This window comes from Canis lupus, chromosome 5 (genome assembly GCF_011100685.1).
Source record: "Canis lupus familiaris isolate Mischka breed German Shepherd chromosome 5, alternate assembly UU_Cfam_GSD_1.0, whole genome shotgun sequence".
Lineage (NCBI taxonomy): Eukaryota > Metazoa > Chordata > Mammalia > Carnivora > Canidae > Canis > Canis lupus.
Window position 1 is genome coordinate 17,317,435 of NC_049226.1, and position 21,107 is coordinate 17,338,541.

Genomic DNA, 21,107 nt, shown 5'->3' on the forward strand with positions numbered 1-21,107 from the left:
TTGCATACAGGGGACACAGAAATCTGAGCTCTCGGGATATTATGAAAGAAAGAAAGAAAGAAAGAAAGAAAGAAAGAAAGAAAGAAAGAAAGAAAGAAAGAAAGAAAGGGAAAGAAAGAAAGAAAACAGCACTTGTGAGCCTTCCCTACAGCAAATACTGCAAAATCCTTTTTAAAAAGTATTTAAATAATACTAAAAACTCAAAGAAGATATTAAGGCATACTGAATCCCACCTTCAAGAGATAATCACTGCTAATATTTTGGGCAACACCTGTCGGCAGATGGAGGTGCTCCTAATCTCCATATCAGCGTCCCTCTCTGCAATACCAAATGAATGTACATTCTAAGAAAACACACACACACACACACACACACACACACACGAAAACTTGATGGCTAGTTGGCAAATGCAGTTTCAAAGTGATTCCTTAATCCTCTCCTCGCCCCACCCTCAACCAGACTGCCACCCTTAAGCCTCTCCTATCTGAAGCCAGCAGTGCTTGGGGCATTTCGTTATCTAAGACACACATACAGATTTGTGCATATAAATTTACACTGATGGGCTCAGACTTTGTAGGCTGTTCTGTTATCTGATTTTTTTTCACTCTACAAAATTCCCAAGACATCTTTCCCAGTCAATACACATAGAGCTACATTATCATTTTTAATGACTGCATACTATTTTCCCATTTCGTAGATCTCATGCTTATCTTAAGCGTCCTGCTACTGCCCGAAACTTAGGTTGTCACGAAAATTTTGCTTTTATAAACAACGCTTCAGCAAACCTCCTCGTACTTCTATCTTTTCATGCTTAGGTGGTTACTCTCACAGGGTCAATTCCCAGAAATAGAACTGGCAAGTCAACAATCGTACACATTTCATATCTTGATACAAAAAAAAACTCTTCCAGATAGATAGATTCCCAGCCTTCAGCCATATAAAAGATTCTCCATTTCTTCATCCAGGTAAAGAACCTGAACCTAGTGTCAGCTTAAAAAAAAAACAAACAAAAAAAAACTATACTAACCTGATATGTGAAAATAACATCATGTTGCTTTCCTTTGATTATTCTCGAGGCAAAGTATTTTTCATAGGTTCTGGCCATTTGTGTTTCCTCATTTGCAATTTTCCTGAATATTAAAAATCATGAGAAAAAAGAATAAATGTTAAGAAAATGCCATGTTGCGGGAGAATATCCATACAAGAAAAAAACCTGTATGGTGTATTCCAAAATGATTACAGACTGTAGAATCTTATTATAGTATAATATTTCTACTTAAAAATATATGGATATGCAAGACTAGAAAAACACATTCCAAAAGTTAAGAGGGATTATATCTGGGTGGTATTTGAGAAACAGGTGTTTGTTTGTTTGTTTGTTTGTTTAATGCTTAATCTTGGTTTTCAAGTTTTCTGCCATTAGAATGATTACTTTATAATTTGAAGAAGATCCCCAGAAGTACTCATAAAACCATGCAATATCCTTTATGTAATCTACACCACTCTGCTACTCCTTATGTGTAAATAGTCATAAAAGGATAGACTTTTTGAACTAAAAGGAGCCCTGAATACCATATCCTGCCTGCACCCCATGGTGGAAATAAGAAAAGCCCAGAGTAGGCAGGTGAATTGACGTAGCCAAGGTGTGCCAGCCATCAGAGCCAGTGGAGGAGCGAGGTAACATTTTGTGAGACACCAGCAGAGAAGGAAGGACACCCTGTCCCCCTACCACCCCAGGTGTGGGACTAGGACCATGTTGAAACCGCAGCAGCCTGAATGTGAGTTAGACTTTAGACACGATCTCAGAACTGGTGGTGGAATGGTGTGCCAGGAGTCTGAAATCTGGAGGTTTTAAATACCAGGAGAGGGTCTGGAGGAGGCTCAGTGTAGTCCACTCAAGGGGAGAGAAACAGGTGATTCTGAGGTCCAGGGATCTGAGGTGATGGACGGCGGAGGGAGGTCCATGCACACCAGTGTCTTTGGGAGGCTGCCCACACCTTCCCACAGAACAGAGCCCTCAGGGTGACCCACAGCCCGGCATGCTTCCCCCTGACTCCAGACTCTCCCCAACCCCTTTCCCTGCTGCCCTTCCTCGTGGACCTTGAAACCAGGGTTTTGTTTTGCAATTTGTTGCAGATTTTTTTTCTCCCTTCCTTTTCTTTCAAAAGCCTGTCTGGGATTCTGCTCCACGCGGAGGTTGGAAAGAGCAGCACGGCTGCCTCTGGAAATCTTGTTTCCCCTGCCACATGACATCAGTGGGTTATATTGCAACTTTCCACATGGCTGCCCAGACACAGACAGTTGTGTTTATGAAAATCCTCTTGATACCGACTTGGAGCCTCCCTGGCACTCAGGGCTCCTTCTCAGGCTGCGTGCAGTGTGTTCTGCTTTAGAGGAGCAGATGACAAAGGGTGGTTTGGAAGGCCAGCTTCCCCACCAGGTGCTCCATGCAGGGGGAAGGCTCCCCTCCATCCCAAGCAGGAGCATCACTGCCGAGGAGGAGCATCTCTGCCCCCGGAGGCTCCAGTTGCAGAGGATCAGGGTGTCTGGACAGTGGGCCAGTTGGGGTGTGCAGGGAGGGGAGGTGGGCAGGAAGGGTAGCAGCTAACTTTGGGGAAAAGTTCTGGACTGGGGTCAGAGGCCCCGGGTTGACCGGTTCTGTTGCTGACCTGCAGGGGGGCTTCAGGTGGGCCCCTTCACCAGTCCGGGTCTTAGCTCTTACTTTGAATTCCCTCAAACTGGAAAAGTGATTTCTGTTCCTCTCTACCAGTGGTGAGGATGGAGAGTCAGTGACAAGCAATAAAGGGACACACTGGGGAGAGAAGCTCGGCAGACTTAGGAAAGCCATTTCGACTCTCTGACCTTTAGCTTCCCCTCTATAAAATCACTGGTAAAAATGTTCGTTCCTAAAGCCGCTCTAGTTCTAAGGGGAAAAAAAAATCATGACTTTGTGGCTTTTTCTTTTTTTTTTCGTTTTAAGATTTTATTTATGTATTTGAGAGAGAGAGAGAGAGAGAGAGAGAGAGAGAAGAGAAGGAGAGGGAGAAGCCAACTCCCCACTGTGCAAGGAGCCTGACACAGGGCTGGATCCCAAGACCCTGAGATCATGATTTGAGCCGAAAGCAATCACTTAACCAAATGAGCCACCCAGGCACCCTGGCTTTGTGACTTTCAGACCACTGGCCACGAACAGTAAAAAAATCCTTTGGTTCATACTCTGGGACCAAAGTCACCTGGGAAATCTTAACCATGCATCAAAGCTTGGGAGAGTTAATTGAGGGTAAATCCAGTGAATTGTGGCCCCTATACTCTCTTGCATACCATCCCTTCGGGCCTCAATCCCATAGATATTCACTAGAGGGCAGGACTGTTTGGGGGTATCTGGGGTCTCCCTAAGCTCAGACAGCTGGTCTTTCCCTCCCAGAACTCCAGGTGCTGATGGCCTTCTACGATCCACCTCTGAGTTCCAGCTGCTAGACTGGCCCATGGAGCATTCTCCCTGGGATGGCTGTCCTGGCTGCTCAACTAGAAGGTAAGTACTTGGGGTCTTGCATCCCGCATACTCCTATGCTTGGTGCTATTCATTCATTCATTCATTCATTCATTCATTCATTCTAAGTCTTGGACACATAGGGGGGACAAGGTCTACTGGAAAGGGAAAATACAGTGCCCTTCCTGAGCCCCTCATCCCTAGCTACCCACCCCAAGGAAGGCTAACAAGAGGAGTAGCAGCTAACGCATGTGGGAGTCTGCTCTGGGAGCCATATATGTATAATTCTCACACTGACCCTGAGACGCATGCACTCTCGTTACCTTGTACTAGATTTCTAGTTGAGGAAACTGAGGCACAGAGAGGTGAGGTCATGGTCTAAGGTCACACAGTCAGTGGTGGAATCTAGAAATCTAGATAGTTGGACTTCAGAGCTCGAGCCCTCAGCCACTGCACTCTTTTTTTGACCCAAACGCTCAGAGGAGGGAGGGAGGGATTATGGGGAGGAGATGTTAACAGTGGAGTTAGGAAGCCAGAATGGGTTCCTGGAGTCACAATGTTGTACTCTCTGCAAACAGACGTGACTGAGCCCCCCCCCCCCCACTCTGGCCAGCAGCTGGGATGGCCCAGTCTACTGAGTGAGGGAGCCAGCAGCTGCTCCACTCCCTATCTTTCTTCATGGCAGGAGAAAAGAAGATGAGGTCACAGGAGCATCCAAGTGGCTCTTATCATCGCACGGAGGGACTATCATCCTTGTGCTTTTTATCTCCATCACCATGAGTTTCCCACCCACGACAGCATACTACCTTTTCGTCCCCAACTACTTGGAATCCTGCAAAAAGAGGAATGGATTTGCTGGAAAGACTGAGAAGCAGAGTGTCCAGGACACAGCAGCCATGGGAAGGCCCAGGAGGGGTGCTGGGGGCTCTGAGCACAGAGGAAATGTAGTCCAGGCTGACAGTCCCATACTTCCGCCCTCCCGGCCACTGTCTCTGCCAGCCAGCCAGAGTCCTGCTCCGGAGTCGGTGACATGCTTCTCAGGCGTGATTTAGAAGAGACTGTGCAGAGCGGTCATCCCTTCCTAATGGGCCTGGGTCATAATTCTCAGCAATCATCCTCCCCTTCCCCACTCCCACCCTTCCTGTGGCTACTGCTCAGCGGCGTTTAGAGCAGATTTAAGATCAAAATCAAATCAGATTCACCAAACAAGGTGTCAGGCCAGGCAGGAGGGGCTGGGGGCTCGGAGTTATAGCTGGAAGGCCTGGCAGTTCCTTGGAGACTATTAAGTGTGTATATTTTATGGCCAGACACAATGCTGAGAGAACCGTCCATAAACCAATTACAGGAAACTCCCCCGCATGTCTAGGGGAATGCTGGTAGATGGCCAGCGGGTGGTGAGTAAGCACACATTTGCACCCACTGGGCATCCTCGGGGGGTTCCACCTGCTGTGACACACTGGCTGGCTCCACCCTTAGGAGCCAGGCAGCGTCTCCAGTAGGACTTCCTGGAAAGGCTCAGCAAACATGCTCTGCATTTAGAAGCAGCGAATTCTCAGTATGGATGGGGCCCATTTGGCCAAAGGAAAAATGGAAACTTGGTGGAGACAGGGAGAGTCCTCGCCCAAGGTCACACAGCTCCTGGGGACTAGAAACGGATCTCCAGACTCCCAAGCCCAGTGCTTCTTCACCCCACCTATGCTCCCAATCTCTCATGGAAAAGGGCAGAGAGCACATTTGCCCGCAGATCCTGCCTGCCACACAGCTTCGAAAGTAATTTCCAGGAATCTCGCAGATCTCTGGCCCAGGTTAGGCCCCTGGCATGTGCTGGGGTGAAGGTCATAGTTTCCATTTCTGCCTCACATCCTGTGAGGTACACCCTAACCCGGGATCCCCTGCATACCTTGTGCCCAAGTCCTGGAGACTGAGATGTGAGGAGTGTCCCATCCTTCCTACCAGAATGCCAGTGCCTCTGAGGGAGAGGCTGTATTTATTCACCTTTTCTCATTTAATACGGTCTCCTGGCACAGGAGAAGTATTCAGGGCAGATACACTAAATAGATGAGTGCATCTAAATGGCCACCATCACTACTGTTTTACAGAGGAGGATGCTGGAGCACAGAGGTACGGCGACTCAGCCCAAGTCACACAGTGAGAGACGGACGCAGGCTGGGACCCAGGTCTTCATCCCCTGTGCCCCGTGCTCTTCCCTCCATGACTTGTTGCCTCCTGTCAGATTCCTCCAGCCAGGGTCCCTGGGGCTGAACAATTGACGGAGAATGAATCCTCTGCCCCCTTCCCACTGGGAAAATCCAGTCGTGCCATCCATTCTGCTATTGGGCCCCCCTTTAGAGTGGGTGGGCGTTAGGGGAGGGTGAGATCTCCTCTTATCGTGCTGGACATCTCTGAGGACCTGGGCGGGGCTCAGGGGAAGCAAAACCCAGGGGACCCAGCTGCTTCCCTGTCAAGTCCAGCTGCCCTGAGTGCTGACGGCCTGACAAGTGGCATTAGCATAAAAACCTCAGCGGTGGCAGCTGCCGGCTCTGTGCCAAAGCCCTGGGCGTCCCTGCTCCGTGCCATTCGCTGTCACCGGGGGCGGGCACCTGCCAGCCAGAGATGCATGGCTGTCTCTCACGCTGGGCTCTGGACTGCGGGCATCTCCTGCTCTCTGGGCTCCTGCTGAAGCTCTTCCAACAACCAGGCAGTCCCCTCGGACACCTTTCCCAGGGGGCAAGCGGCCTCCCTGCCTCGGTCTCCAGCGTTTCCTTGTTCCTAGAAGGGCCACCAGTTCCCCCAGTCCCCTCCACTGTCCAAGGGGAAAATTCTGCTCTTGCAGGGTGACCCAGCCTAGTTTTTCCCAAGTTCTCTGCATCCTGCTTTTAAATTCCTCTCTGTCTCACCAGGATGCCCTGTGTCCACCCGGGCATCATCCTGTCCAGGCTGACATAAGGGGGCCTAGCAAGCACTGCTGGGGATGAGGACCCTGGGTCTGGTTCAAGAGCAAGGGCACACACTTCCCTGGAATCTGAGCCTAACACCCGGCGACAGTGGAGTCTGCATCATGGGAGATGTGGGAGGTGCCTTTCGTCTGGGTTAATGTTAACTGAAAGCAGGATCTCGGAGGTTAAACGTGGGAGGAGGCCCCAGGGCTGGGATGGTGTGGGTGGGAGGCTGGGGCCAGATGGACCACCTTGGCCCGGGAGCCCTTGCCCCCAGGTGCCAGGACCGAGGTCTTGTTGCTTCCTCCCCAACCTTCAGAACTCAGGCCTGAAAACCTTCCCTGAGATTCCATGGCACAGACATTATAAAAACAGAGCAAAACTGTTGGGAGACGAAAAAGGCAGCAATTACAGTTCATCAAAGAGCCTATGAATCCTCTTCTGCTTTGAGTCCTGCTGGTCACCTGGGGCTTTCTACCTGAAGCTCCTTCCTCGCTGTCCTCCTCCTGTTCTCCCTCACCCCCACCCTCTCCCCCTCCACCTCCTCTCCTCCCCCTGACTCCCCACCCCTCCTTTCTCCCACCCCTCCTCCCCTCCCCTCTTCCTCCTCCTCCTTTCATCCTCTTTCTCCTTCTCCCTTACACCAAGGACCACTGGCCTTCTTGGACCTTTGTGATATTCTTTCCTTTACCTGAAACCCCACCTCCTGGGGCTCAGACAGGCCCTTCCCCAGCTCGCGGCCTCCAGGCGCACCCCACTTCCCTCCGGGCATCTTGCTCTCGTCTTTCACAGATTATGAAATTGTACACATATTTTTGCAAACAGTTTTCATGTTTAAAAATACTTATCAATTAAAGAAGGCCCTTCTTTTCCTTTTTAAATTAGGCTTTTTAAACCAAAGGAATACATACACAGAACTGAGAAATCAAATATAATGTCGAGAGATATTTCATGGCAGGCAGCAGGCGCTGATCACATCTCTTCCTCCCTCCAGAGATAACCACGTTCAGCTCTTGGCCATTTCTCCTTCTGTATAGAGCCCTTCACCCAAGGAACATAGTCATGCTTCTACTTTTTTTCCCCACATTGTATAATAAAAAAATTCCAAATGTATAAAAACGTTGGAAGGTGAATGCCCAATAAACCCACCAACAGACCCTACAATTAACATTTTGTCATATCTGTTCTGTCACATAACTTTAATTTTCTGTCCTTGTCTCCAGCCATCATTCCATCTTACCTTCTGGTGCATTTCCAAGAGAGCTGCAGTGGTGAGTACACTTCACCCCTAAACACTTCACCAAGCATCTCATTAACGTTCGATATTTGCTGGTGGTTCTTTTTCTTCTTCTTTTTTTTTTCTCCTTCCTTTTGAAATAAATTTTATAGGCAATGAAATGTGCACATCTGACATGTACCAATCCATGAGTTCAGACCTAGGCATACGACTATGGAACCAAACAGTCCCTGAGAGGCAGCGCTTAAGTCGCCCCCGCCCCCGCCCGCCCAGGGGAGTTTCCTTACGCACCTTCTTGGTAAGTGCTGACTGCTACCCACACAAGGCAGGCGAGGCAGCTCCTGCTCTCTTTCTCTCACTCTGTTTTTTGACAGAACAATTTTTGACCTTGTCTACTGACTTCGTATTATGGCACAAGTCTTAGCTCATAACTTTCAGTTCCCATAATATACTTATATCACACTTTAAAAAATTAAATCAATACTCTTCCTACACAACAGTAAGTAAAAACTCTTTGCTCCCGAGACAGTATTGTACTCAACACTGATTATGTTTCCTTTCGTGTGCAACTTTATGCTTTTCCTCATTTTCGGCTTGCTTGCTTTCCCATACCCCTCTCATAATTTTTTCTTTATGAATCAACAGAACTGGGAAACTTCTATTGCTATTATTTGTCACATGAGCAAGTGTATCAAATAATCTATAACTTACTTTTATGTTTTTTCCCCCCCCAGGGAGACTGCCCTCCAATCTCTTGAGAGTGGCTCCCCTGCTGTTCCCTTTCTTGAAGCTTTTAGGAACCTCTCATCTCTGGTGTCTGAAACGTCACAATCATATGCCTTGGACCTCTAATGACCCTTCAGTCTGGAAACCAACATCTCTCAGTCCGGGGAAATTTTCTTCTATTATTTCTTTGATAATTATCCCCTCCATTTTCTCTAAACCTTTCTAGAATCTCCAATGGTCAGATGCGGGACCTTCTGAACTGATCCTTAGTGTTCTCATTTTCTCTCCCATTATCTGTCTTTCTCTTATTCTCTTTTTTTCTATTCCACTTTTGGGGAAATGTCCTCTATTTTATCTTTCAGACCTCTTATTGAATTCTGAATTTTTGCTATCATTTTTAATAGCCAAGAACTCTCCCTTATACTTTGGTTTTATACATAGTATCTATACATGCTTCTATCTTTCCTCCATCCATCCATCTATCTATCTATCTATCATCTATCTAGCTATCATCTCTCTTTCTCCTCATATTTTAGGTGAGAGGTCTGCTTTTATTCCTCTGAGAATATTGATATATATTTTTGAAGTTTTCTTCTATTCCTGATCTTGTCTCTGTTTCTTCTGAGTTCCCTTTTTTTCTCCCTTCCTATTTACTTGTCTGGTCTTAATGGTGGAGGCTTCCCCAGAATGTCTGGTGATCCTTAGTTGTCCATACTGAAGATTATGGGTCATTAGACAAACCTGATTGGCAGCTCTCTGGTCTCATCTGGGTCCCATATGCTGGTGGGCTTCACTGTAGAGGGAATGGATGGGGAGCTAGCTTTTTCTGTGGAGGACACTCAGTATTGCCTTTTACCCCCTTGGTCCACTTAGCTTTTTCAGAGAAGAATTCTCCTGCCTCTGGTCTGGGATGGTGGACCAGGGATGGGAGTTCAGGGCTTTCCTGGCATTTGTCATTATCAAAGCTCGTTCGGGGAAGGAGGGTGAGGATCTTGGCTGTTCAGGATGCAGAATTTACCCCAGACACCTGCTTTATGCTCAGTGCTGATACTTTACGTTCATCTGTCAATGAGCCTGGTGCTCTCTGGTTCAATTTCTTCAGAGGATGGCTTACTCCTCTCCTGGTTTGGGAGAAGGGTGCTAGCCTGACTGCACAGGGAGGGAAGAAAAGTCTGAGCAGGGCCCCTATTTTAGCCCCTTTGGAAGTCTGGCATGCCTGATGCTCCTGGGGCCTGAGCGGGGATCCTGAGGCCACACCTCCTTCCCCCCACCATGTCTCCCTGCAGGTGGGGGCCATATAAGCTTCCTGCATTCTATTAAGTCATTTTGTCACTCTTCCATTTGCTTTGTGTCTCCTGAATTTGATGACATTTGTCCTGTGCTGCTGTTGTCTTTTCCACTTGCCTTTTCCTGGTGGGTTTTAGTGACTTGAATCTCACATTAGTGGGATTTCAGGAGGGAAGAGTGATAAAAAAAAAAAAAAAAAAAAGATATCAACCCACCATGTTTAGCCTGAAGCTTTTTATTTAATATCTGCCCCTCACACAAAATTGTGGAAGCCCCACAGATAAGGATTCTGTGTGTCTTGTTCAACACTTTTCCTGCACTTAGCAGCGGGCCTAACTCACACTAGGTTCTTAGAAAACAGATACTGACTAAATTAAAAGCGTGGAGGACCTGGGGGTTTTTCTGTGTTCTCTTATTTATTAAGGTCTGCTGCACCAAAAGTGGGGTGGGGGGATGGTCCTCGGTCTCTTCTGGCAAATGAGGAGCCTGACTCTGACTGGGGATTATTAGATTATCAGATGTGGTGGGGAGGGTCATATCTGTGATGTCAGAAAAAAAATCACAGATAGACAATCTCTGGACTCCCACCTTAGAGCATTATGGAGACTGGCTGGATGCCCCCTAGAGGATTTGTGGGGGTGCCTGGCAGTGAAGAGGCAGGGCGGAGGCTCCAGCCCTATGCCTGTCCCACTGTCCCCTTCCCTGGCCCCCTTCCCAGAGCAGGGCTTTCTGTTTCAGCTGGAGGGAAGGGAGTGTCACTGGACTGGAAACCTCTTTCCTATCCCTAGAAGGCCCCGGGAGGGCTGCAGACCTCAGCACTGAGCCTAGATGCCCCCGTGATGAGCTAAAAATATAGCCATTGGTGTCCCCCCTCCCCCCTCTATCTTAATGTGGTTTTAAAATAAGTCAGCCTCTTTCGAGTTCTGCTTTCCACTGTCATTTATTTCAGTTTTTATCTCCACAACAAAAATTCCTTCCAACTTTTTTTCCCCCTCTCTCCCTGTAATGCTCTTCACTTTCAAATGCTAATAATCTCCAGCTGTAAAAGGCTTAGAAGTGGCTCTAGATTGTTTGATCTTTGGCCTGTGATCTGCTTTCATCTCTCTGCTTTCAAATGTTACTTTAGATTTACTTTAACCTATTAACATGCTTGGTATTCACGGACACGCACTCTCCAAACCGGCTTCCAGCACCCCCCGCCCCATTATAACGAGACTAGGGAAGTGACACGGGGAGCGCGCGTGTGCGCGGGAGCGAACCTGGGCCCGCGGCGGGAGGCCTGGAAGGCAGGGACCGCGCAGGGGGGCGGGCGGAGGGGAGGTCCTGGGGGGGGGGGGGAGGGAAGGGAACAGGGGCAGGGGACCGTGACCCGGAGGCTGGAGAGGAGAGGCAGGACGAAGGCATGGAAGCCAGAGACAGGGAGAGCGGGATGGGGACGGGATGGGGACGGGATGGGGACGGGATGGAGGGACCGGTCCCCAGGGCTGCTTAGACCCGATCTCCATCCGCTCCCGGGGAGTGGGGGGCGCTGAATTAGGGCTTGAGATTTCTTGCTCCCATCATTGTGCTGGAATGTCTGCGTGTTCGTTTCCACAGGAAACGCCAGGCATGAATATGGATGAAACTCCTCACTGAGACCACAAGGGTACGGCTCAATTATTTGCCATATAAAGTAGCACATGAGGATTCTTTGCGCTTGATGGTTTCCTCTGTGTAGGGCTGGGTGCCCGGGTGCGCGCGCACCTGTGTGTGCTGGGTGGGGGGTGCGCGGGGTTCGGGGAGACCCTCACTGCAGGCCCGGCCGCCCGGGGAGGGGGTTGGGAGAGAGACCCCGCTTGTCCATGTCCCCCACCTCCACCCCCCACACACACCCAGTGACATCTGTGACTCCACAGCCACCCAATGGCCAAAGCACTGAAACCGCAAGAGGCTCATTGATACCAGAATTTCTGGAGAACCCAAGGGCAGAAGCCTGCTGGCCCCTTCCTTCTGAGCTCTTCTGCTGTTTGGGGAGAAAGCCTGAGCCAGCTGCCACTGCTCGGTGGGAAGGCAGGAGGGAGAGGCTGTCTTCGCTGGGCTGGGAGGGACACCAGGGAGGCCAGAGTTCCCCCCGGGGGGGACAGTCTCCCCATGGAGGAAAAGCAGCCCAAGCAACTGGGGTCAGAGGAGTGCAAGGAACCCTCAGCTGGCATCAGAAGGTCTAGAGTTCAAGTCTTGGGCCAGCGACTTCACCCCTCTGACCTCAGTTTCGTTCTCTATGAATGGGCTAACAGTCAAAAGGCAGTTGTGGTGGCCCAATAATCCTAGCAAGGATTATAGTTCTATTTCACCAAGCACTCAACATGCGGCAGGTACTATTCTATGTTATTAATATTAACTCACTTAATCCTCCATTAATCCTCAGTTAATACTCATTTAACCCTATGAGGTGGATAGTATTATCAGCCTCATTTTGCAAATAAGGAAACTGAGACACAGAGGGTTTAAGCAATTTGCACAAGGTCGTGCAGATAGTGCTAGAATGTTTATTTTGGGCTAATTAGGCTCCTGGGTCACATGAACTCATCTGTTACCTCACTGAATCCTACAACATCCCCCCTGGGTGGGTATGGGCCCACCGACTCCACACAGAGCCTAGCCGCCAAGCCTGGGTTCTCTGCTGCCCAGGCCTACGCTCCTTATCATCACGCTCTGCCACGAAGATGCTTTTCAACTGTGAAGGGCTTAAAGTGTCAGTTATTATTATCCACAAATGTTGGGGATTTCTGCCAGAGGGAAGACTCATGTTCTGTGAGTCGGAGGTCTAGGGTCCTTAGGAAAAAGCAGAGTACCTACAGGCTTGTCCTCTCTCTCTGACCTTCTCTCCGGCAAACCAGAACCTTCCTGCTGTAGCCGGGCAGTTGCTTCTGGTCCTGAACAAAGAGGAAAGAAAGGGCGAGTAGAGGTTATCCTGCTCTGTATGTAACGCAACAGAATCAGCACGAGGTGGGGGGGACCAGGGACCCATCTTAGACCAGGGGACCACCTGGACTGAGCCCACTTCATGGCCACCACACCCCAGCTTCCCCCAGTGGACGTGATGGAGGAGGGCAGGGTCGAGGGGGGCTGACCAGAGCGGTGACGCTAACTGAGCCCACCTATGGACGCTTGGCGGTGGCTGTCAATCTTCCCCTGCCTATCAAAGCAGAAGGGAAATGGACCCAATCTGAACACTGTCACGTGCTGGGCGACACGTAAAGTATTTCCACACCGATCAGCATGTTCAAACTTGGCACCGACCCTGTGAGTTAGGCATCCATCCGCATCATCATTTTGCAGGTGCTGAGAATCTTAAGTGACTCGAACATGGTCACGCAGACTCTCTTTCCAGTCCGCTGCCTCCCGTAGGTCTCAGTAGATGTAGACTGATGGTGATAATCCAGTAGTGAACTTGTAGGCAGCTTCGGGGGCCCGCCGGCGGCCTAGATACCGGTGATCCTGCAGTCCCCCAGGAGGTCTCATTCTGCCAGGTACTGGATGTCCCTGGAGCAGGGCCCGGATCTGCTTGTGACCTGATAGAACCCAAGCTTAAAGAATTTCTTCCTGTCACTCACTTTGGGATCTGTCTTCCCCTGGCAGCTCGCCTGGCCCAGGACCGAGCCTTGCCCGTCAGTGGCTCAGCTCTTTCTCTGAGCTGACTGTGTGCCCCCGGATAAGTAACTCAGACTCTCTGAGCCTCAGTTTCATCATCTGCCTAAACAGTGAACCAGTGGGCTGGTCCTAATGAAGCAGGGCCCAGGGGGTGCTGCAGCCCAGGGGGAGCTGTGTCTTCTGCACCACCCACTGGGCTCTTCCTGGGCAGGGGACCATCACACAGAGTCCCTACCTGTGAGGCTGCCAAAGAAGGAGGGAAGAACACTTGGATCCCCCAGTTTTCTGCCTCCAGCAAGTTCAGGGGCTTCTGCTACTGACCCCGTAGAGCGTGCAGTCTTGAACATGAGAGGCTATTTTCAGAGGTGCCTGCCAGGGGCATGACGAACACTGGAAAACCCTGCATTGGCTATGTGGCCTCTCACCTGAAACCCGGGGTTGGGAGGAGCCTTTCTGGGTCCCTGTGGGAGTCGGGGAGAAATCAGGGGGGCTGATTAGGGTGCTTGTTCTTGCCACTCTCTTTCCTCCTCCAGTGCCAGCCTCACCAGGAGGCCTGGGAGCTGGGAGGGGCAGTGGGCACTGAGAAGAAACCCCCCTTCCTTCACACCCACCCACCAGTCCTTAGTCACTGGAAAGAGCAAATGCAAATGGATCCAAAGCACAATACCCAGAATACACTGCCGCGCTTCCTAGGGGCTCACTCTGCCTTAGAGCTGGGCTCCTCCTGGGGGCTGACATTTCCCCTGGTTCAAACAACATCTGTGGCTTACTGAGCTTGGTGAAAGGTGAGGGAGCCAGCCACTGCCACTGTGGACTCCAGGGAAACGGAAAAACCCAGCCTCTCAGGTCCCTCCCTCCTAGAGGGGGTGCTGGGCCCTCGCCCGCACACACGCTCATGTACACCCACACGTGGCCCCACAGTGCACACTCCCGCACCCCTCATAGCCGCTCATCAGCCCACATGTGTGCATTCCCACGTATGCAGACTCACATGTGTGCCCTTTTTTAAAAAAAATATTTACTTATTCATGAGACACACACACACACACACACACACAGAGGCAGAGACACAGGCAGAGGGAGAAGCAGGCTGCCTGCAGGGAGCCCAGTGTGGGACTTGATCCCAGGACCCCAAGATCACATCCTGAGCCAAAGGCAGAAGCTCAACCACTGAGCCACCCAGGCGTCCCACATGCATGTCCTTTCATGCACACTCTGGGGCACCCAGACGCACCCACAGGGGTGCATGCACACATCCTCCACTAACAACGCCCAGACCTCTGTGAATGAGAGGAGAGGGTGTGCCCCCACCCCACCCCCACCCCACCCCCAAGATGAGAGAAGGTGGAACCAGCGGGGGCTGCCGAGGGCTTGAAATAAATGCATTCTGAAAAGAAGGGCTGTCTTCCCCTCCAGGCTCCAGGCCAAATCTCCAAATGAAATCAGGCCGGGGAGAAATGAACAACTGAGATGCACAAAACAATGTGAAGAAGAAACGAATAATAATATATAAAAAAAAAAGGTGAGAGTTATTTTTCAGCTCACTGGCTTTCTGAAAAGTAATATAAAGTTGAGCAGCGTCTTCTTGGAATCGACCTTTCTGAGCCGAGACCCAGGCCACGCGCACATCTCTTTCCTCTCTTTCTATTACCCGAAATTTGTATGGTTTCATCTCCTCTGATTTTCTTTCCTGTGTGCGCCTGTGCAAACCCCGCGTGTCAGGGGCTTGTCCCTAACCCGGAGGCCCTGCCATGCCCGGAATGCTTCTCCCTGGCTCCCCGCGGGGCGGAGAATTGAGAGCCTCCCCTGCAGCTCCCCCTCCAAAGTTGAGGTCCTGTCCCTCCCACTCAGCTCTGTCCTCCTCCCTGCCCAGAAGGGGCTGCAGCTTCTCCCCACCCAACACCCACTCCCTGGCCTCCCGACCTTCTTTGTTCCAGAGACAATTCTCTTGCACACTGTTCCTTGAAGCAGGGCTGGAGAGGGAAGGGCGGCTGTGCCCAGGGGCTCAGGGTCCTGCTGCAGGGAGGACAGGGGAGATATTTGGTGAGTGCACTAGAGAGCCCGTGAAACATAAAACGACTCTGCCTTCTTCAGAGCATGAAGGGGGAAAAGTTGCCATTCTAAAATATCTGGGGAGAAGGTTAAGGAAGGAGAGATCCAGAATCTTCCCAACAATAATGACATCCCCTGTAGTTCCAGTCAATTCTCCCCTAGAAGTGAGGCTGGAAGGACTCACCTAATGATGGCCCCTTTGTCCGCCCTCTTCTGGCACCTCCCATCCCGAGACACACACTCATGGACACATACACGTGGGCCCCACACAGACTCACATGCATGAGCACTTCGGACACATCCATACAGCCCTGAAGCAAACACACGGATGCACTCTTCATGCACACATAGCTCAATCACATCCACGTGGATACACACATGTACCCCTTACATGCACACACATACACACACACACAGGTGTACATGTACTTCCTTCTGCATGGTTACCTTTTATTTTATAACTTTTTATATTTTCTTTTTTTAAAAAAATATTTATTTGAGAGAGAGAGCATGAGCAGAGGGGAGGGCCAGAGGGAGAAGCTGACTCCATGCTGAGCAGGAAGCCTGATGCGAGACTCCATCCCAGGACCCCAGGATTAGGACCCTAGCTGAAGGCAGACGTTTAACCAATTGAGCCACCCAGGCACCCCACGTGGTTACCTTGTAGGCTGCACTGGTGCCTTCTCCAGTGAATGGTGTCTACTCTCAGCTTGTACTTCCTGCCTCAAGGAGGTGGGGGGATTTAATGATCTGTATCCCTATTAACTTTTGTAATGAGACATCAAAGGTGGGGAGAAAGTGCCTGGAGGTGTCTTTGCTACAAAGATGAGTGAAGGGTGTTTGGCTTATCCCAGACTGGCGGGGGATTGGCGTCAGGAGGACCAGTCAGACACCTGCCCTTTGCCCACCCAGGAGAGATAATAAGCACTGATGGATGTGTTTTGGGGTGGGGAAATGAGGGCATGGGGACATAGGTAAGGTAACGGAAGCTTTTCTCTGGAAGAGACTAAGAGGTCTAGTGTAGAGATGGGTAATTCTCATGCATGTCACCTGAGGTATTCTTGTCCTTACCCAGCCAGTGGTCAAAGTACAAGATGAGCCGAGTGAGAGGCTTGGGACGTGACATGATATGAGGGGTGGGCGGCTGTGTACCCTCAATGGCAACGGTTGCCCTGAGTGAATCCTTGCCTTTTTGCCTAAGTGCTTCCTCCTTCATTATGTCATTTCTAACATCGCAACCACCTTCTCACAGACCTGGGAGCAGGTATTGGTGGGCCTGTCTTATAGGTGAGGAATCTGAGGCTCAGGTAAGGTGAGCAGCTTGCCAGGTGGATTAGTCAGGCTGGACTTAAGGCTATAACAAACAGCTCCGAAATCTCAGTGGGTTAGCTCCATAAAAGTTTCTCAGGCCCCTCTTCAGTGAGAGTTGGGGAGGATGCTCTGCTTGAGGGGACCCAGGCTCCTTCCTGTGGCTCTGTTATTCTTAAGGTGCTTGGAGGATCTTGATTTGGCAGGTGGATGGGTCAAGCAAGTGAGCGTTTATGCCTAATGCCTATTATGAGCCAGGCCCGGAAGTGGTCGTTACACCCCTGTCCACATCCCATGGGCTAGAATGTAGTCCCCTGGCTACATCTACGATAGGGAGACTAAGGAATGTAGTGTAGCTGTGGGTCCAGGAAGAAAAGGAGAACGCAGATGAGCCCTACCAGTCTCCACCATGCTTGACCCACATGGCCAACAGCTGTGAGATCCATCCTTCGACCTAGGTTCTGATCCCAGTACTGTGCTCTTCCTTCCAACACTTTACTTTGCAGTCTTAAGCTTTTCTAATGTTTCCAATTCCAACAGAGCAATGTTCCTGGTCTTTTTCTAGGTGGGAGCATCCTTACATTTATAAGAATATAATGATAATGAGCAGTATCTCCCTATCTGTCCTACTACGCACACATCTCATTTACTCTCACCACCACCCCGTAAATTATATAGTATAACCCTACCGTCTACCTGAGGACAGTGCAGCTCAGTGAGATTAAGAAGCTTCCCTGAGGTTGTGGGAAAGTGAGAATGTGAGTCTAAGCCTCTCTGGCTCAGGTCTCCATCTTTCTCACATGCTGCTATGGCTCCCGCTGGACTTGGGATTGGTGGCTGAGTAGGTGGAGAGTCAGCCTTCTTAATCCTGCAAGGCAGACTTCCCTGATGAAGCTTAAGTAGGGTGCAGATGGATGGGCAGGGTTCTTGCTGCCTCCTGCTCCGGGAAGCATCTGGAGAAATAGGGGGCCTAGGCCACTGTAGCTTAGTTTATGGTCACTGTGTGCCTGGAGATACTAGCAGGGCTGGGAACCGAGTTCCAGTTAATATGATCATGAGCGAAGCCTCCTGGGTTAGGAGTCAAGAGATATTCATGCAGAAACTCAGCCAATGTTAACCGAACAATTTTGGGGCATCTCGCTTACAGTCTCTGGGGTTTGGCATCGCACCCTCTCCTCCAGCAAATGGGAGACTATAGACACCACCCTCATTCTAGAACCTATCAGGCTGTATAGCCTCCTAACTGGTTTTACCAAGGCCACGTAGTGTGTCTCTAAACCCTTCCTGCATGTCCTGGAAAGGAACTTTCTTAGCCACACATACATTTCATTCTTCTGCACAACAACCTTTGTGACTGCCATAAGGTCCAAGCTCCTTAATTAACCCCTTGTGTTTCTTTCTACTCTGCCCATAGGTTACCTGTCTGGATGGATCCTTCTTGCCTCTTGGAAATATATCGAATACTCTTGCCACGCCTCCTTTTTCCTCCCTCCCACATCCCACTGCGGGGGCAGCCTCATTCCTAGCCTACCCGTCACCACTTCTAAGATACCTCTCTTGATCACCCAGATCACCTCCACTCTTATATCATCGCATTTGTACCCTCATGTGGTGCTTCCCTCCAAGGCACCTGTGGCACCATGGTCTTCTGAGAATGCGTCTTATCTTTTTCCCCAGCTTGTGAGCTTCATCAGGGTGAGAGCTAAGTCTTGTACAATTTGTACCTTTGGATATAACAGCCCTCAGACAATGGTTTACGCATGAAAAAATAATCACAAGATAGCCAAGACTTTCAGTGATATGCAAATGAAAGACTTGGCTTAGGAGTCATCATTAAAGTCTATTTGACTGTTTTCTGCCAGCTGGGCATCGTGAGGCAGCTCCTGCGTCTTGGAGGGCCGCTCACGGGGTTTATCTGTAAGGCTGTATGGGTGGGACCTGGAAACACAGACTTGTGGTGCTTTGGGTTGTATATTCTCTGTCCACTGAGGGGATAAAAGCCCAGACCTCTGACAGGCTAACCTGTCAGGTAGAAGAAGTAAGCTAGGCAGGTGCATTTGGGGAGCTCTTCAAATTGAGCTCTCTTGGCTTTTTGCCCACATTCAGCCCCTCCACACCAGGCCAAATTGTAGGCTGAAGCCAGTGGAGAAAGTAATGGATTGGAACCAGGATGCTCAGGTTAAGTGGGCCGCTTTGTGGAGCTCATCCATAATCCTGCTGGAGCCTAGAGAACAATACGTTAATTAGAGCCGACAGCACTGCTCCCACCAGCCATCCATCCTGCCTGTGTCTGCAGGGCCTTCCCCATGGACACGCCAGCCCACTCCCTTCTCTGAAAGAGATTTATTCATTATCAATGTTTGTCTGTGAGAGGGACCCAGTGGGGAGGGAACGGGATTCTAAAGGGGCCAGGATATGAAAGAGGCAGAGCTGAGGCCGCTGGCAGCTTGAACAATGGGTGTGTTTGGGGGCTGGAGATGGGGTGTTCCCAATTAGGAGGATGAGGCAAGTCCATTGCATTGGACAGGGGAAGAGGTAAGCCAAATGGAATTAGAAGAAATTCAGTAAATGTGTCCAACAAGTGGTCCTTGTAGGAGTTTTAGCTTTGGATCTAGCTCACTTTAAGCCACAGATGGCGGGGGGTGGGGGGGTGGGGAAGACGATAGAGAACAGATGAATCCCATTTATCTAAGGTCTACCCTAGTGGTTGTATTTCAGAAGCACTCAAAAAGTGCTTGTTGAGTGAATAAATGTCTTTCATGGCAGCCAGAGGGCTTTAGGTTGGACATCATAAGGAACTCATTGCCAAGGAGCAAGAAGAAATAGGAATGAGAAAGAGTAAAAATGGGTTTTGGGGTTCTTACCCAGCAAGAATCTTTTGAAAGAAAGGGATATATATTTTTTTTTTCCTGGATTCCATGGTCTATGTCTCATGCAGAATTTTGGAGAAAATGGGAGAAGACCAGCTTTCCTCAAGAAAGTGAGACAGTGGGGATCCTTGGGTGGCTCAGTAGTTTGGGACCTGCCTTTAGGCCAGGGGATGATCCTGGAGTCCTAGGATCGAGTCCCACATCGGGCTCCTTGCATGGAGCCTACTTCTCCTTCTGCCTGTGTCGCTGCCTTTCTCTCTCTCTCTCTGTCTCTCATGAATAAATGAATAAAAATTAAAAAAAAAAAAGAAAAGAAAAGAAAAGAAAAAAAAGACAGTGAGACAGCCTAGGAAGGAGATTAGAAGTCAACAGGTCAGAGATGGAAAAGGACTGGTGGGCCTGTGACCCACTGACCAAAGCTCTAAAGAGAATGAGAGGGGGGTGAGCAGTGGGGTGCAAAGTCCTCATGAACTCAGCTGACACAGGGACATGAAGGATTCTAGTCCCCTCTCTGCAGCCCCTGCTGCCAGACAGAGGAAAGGGGAAGTGGGAAAGTGCTTGGTCATAGCCTCACAACCAGTGCATGTCAGCATCCTGCTGCTCTAAGCCCTGAGCCAGCCGTATCCCATCACCTGGGGCTTTGTTGGACATGCAGAATCTTGGGCAGCACCCCAGAACTACAGAATCTAAATCTGCATTTTAACAAGATCCCCATATGATTTCGATGCTCACTAAACTTGGAGAAGCAAATCAGCTAGATCATGTGCCTAGTGGGACCAGGTGGTGTTTTAGGGAGAAAACTGCTGGAGCAGATTGGAAGTTCTTACCCTAAGTGTCTATTAACTGGCTGGGTGACTTGGGGCCAATCACTTAGGCCCTCCGGGCATTGGTTGGCTCATGTTTAATATGAAAAGATTGAACCAGATCTGAGTTTCTTAAACTCTCTCAACCATCAGAATCACCTGGAATGAAAAACACATTCTTGGGGGGCCACTGCTAGTGTTTTTCGTAGAGCCTGGGATTTTCTGATTGGTTCCCGACACGGCTGGTCATGGCGCACACTTTGAGAAGTACCTGACTAGATGATTTCTGAGATTCCTTCTAATTTGGATGCTCAATGGGGTTTTTATTTTCCAGTTTAGGACTCTTCCTTCCTCCAGTGCTGCAACAGCTCGCTTGCTGTCTCTGGGTCCCCCTCTGTTCTAGAAGGTCAGTGCCAATTCTCCAGCACACACAGGACTTTGGTGAGCCAAATCTTATAAAAGGCATGGAAGTCAATGCAGGCAAAGTATTAACCACCAAGATTTAAGAAGAGTCCTATGAAACACAGCAATAAAACCTGGAAATAACTATCCATTTCCTACAACAAAATGTCTCATTTCCGAGTCCATAAAGGCTCCCCCTCCAGATCCCCAGACCCATCTGTTTTGTAAGCATGTATAATTATTAGCACCATAAAGTCACTTTCTCCACCTAATGTAATTATCGAGCACCAAAGTAATATCAGGTAGAGGAGGGGGAGGGAAGAGGAGGCACGCTCACTGAAACTCAGACTATTTCTTTAAAGAGAG